General features: G+C 48.7%; 1 pseudogene; it reads left to right on the top strand.

Moving 5' to 3' along the window:
• Window positions 1-1,760, top strand: part of LOC119314273 — an 8,545-nt pseudogene continuing 6,785 nt past the window's right edge.

Genomic DNA, 1,760 nt, shown 5'->3' with positions numbered 1-1,760 from the left:
ATAATTATAGAGATGTGCATACAACTTGCGCATCACAAGAGCTAGTTTCCCTTTGGCTTTATATACACAGTGCTCCCTCCTTTCTAGCTAGCCCTTTACCAGTACGAGCAGCAGGACCCAACATCCATTAAGCTTCAAGGTAATTTTGGATCCCCTCTGTTTAGCTGACCTTTTGCTTGCATATATCGATCAGGGTACCTTAAGTTCGGCTGTTTCTGTTGTTTCTCATGCTTATGAATCGTTCATCATGTACTCATGTTAGCATTTTAGTGCACCCCTTCCATTTCCTTTTTGCTGGTAATCTTAATAAGCTACAGCGAGTGGTGGAGATGATGTGTTGGTTCATCTTTGGTACAGCAAAAGGAGGCGGAAATGACGATGGTCCTGGATGCCTTTGCATCCTACTTGCAAAACATGCTCACGGAGATAGTGAGTGAAGAAGTGCACATGCTGCTTGGAGTCACAAATGAGATCAAGAAGATGGACGTCAAGCTTAAGGACCTCAAGATCTTCCTCGCCGACGCTGACAGGAGAAACATCACCGATGAGAGCGTGCTAGAGTGGGTGGCCCAGCTCAAGCGTGCCATGTATGAAGCTACAGACATCCTTGACCTCTGTCAGCTCAAGGCCATGGAGCACGGTCCATCCGCTGTAGATGTGGGGTGCTTCAACCCCTTGCACTTCTGCATGCGGAACCCCTCCCATGCCCACAACATTGGCACCCGCATCAAGCTGCTCAACCAGAACCTCGACAACATCAAGGAGCGAAGCGCTGCTTTCAGCTTCATAAATCTTGGTTCCTCTGAGGATCGTAGCAGCAAGGTGCAAGCCTCTCGTTCTGGCAATAAGAGACGTGAGACATCAGGGGTGTTTGACCGGTCGGCTGTAGTCGGTGAGAAGATTGAACAAGACACAACAAAGCTGGTTGAGATCATGCTAAGTGAAAAGGAGGGTAACACCGACGTCATGGTGGTCGCCGTTGTTGGTGTCAGCGGAATCGGCAAGACCACTCTTGCCCACAAGGTCTTCAATGATGAAGCCTTGAACAACGAGTTCGAGAAGACGATATGGTTGAGCATCAACAAGGACTTCAACGAGGTTGAGTTGCTCAGGACAATCATCACGCAGCCGGGGGGAGTACATGGTGAGAGTAAGGCGTTGGCTGTGCTTCAGCCAATCCTTGTCACCACCTTAAAAAGGAAGAAGCTATTCCTGGTGCTGGATGATGTGTGGAACCATGGGGCATGGGATGATGTTCTTAAAACACCCTTGGCTAATGCTGTGGCTTCAGGTAGCCGAGTCCTCGTCACTACTAGAGATGAAACAGTAGCTCGAAAGATGAAAGCCGTGCTTCCCTACCACCATGTGGACAAGTTGGATGAGGAGGATGCCCGGTCATTGCTCAAGAAACAAGTGTGTGACTAAACTCTCTGATCTTTAATATTACTAGTTGCACACTTAATTTGGGGTAGATATATAATAACTGAGAAAAGACTTTTATGTGTTATTCTTTGAGATTACAACACGGATACTACTACATATACTTATGCCACATCACATGCACATTAAGTGGCACATTTTCCTAATATATAAGTGAGAGAGAAAAGACGAGAGTCGTCCCCGGCGTCGCTCCCACGAACGATGGGGGGAAACCCTAGCCGTCATCCCTCTATCCCCCTCCTCCCCTCCACTCATCTCGCCGCCGCTGGGAAAATCCCGGTCGGTGGTGGCAGCGGAGGGGCATCCTCTCCTCTCCCTGC

Source organism: Triticum dicoccoides, chromosome 6A, assembly GCF_002162155.2.
Source record: "Triticum dicoccoides isolate Atlit2015 ecotype Zavitan chromosome 6A, WEW_v2.0, whole genome shotgun sequence".
NCBI classification, from domain to species: Eukaryota; Viridiplantae; Streptophyta; class Magnoliopsida; order Poales; family Poaceae; genus Triticum; species Triticum dicoccoides.
Note: the sequence above shows the minus strand (reverse complement) of the source record. Positions and strands in the feature narration are given on the sequence as shown.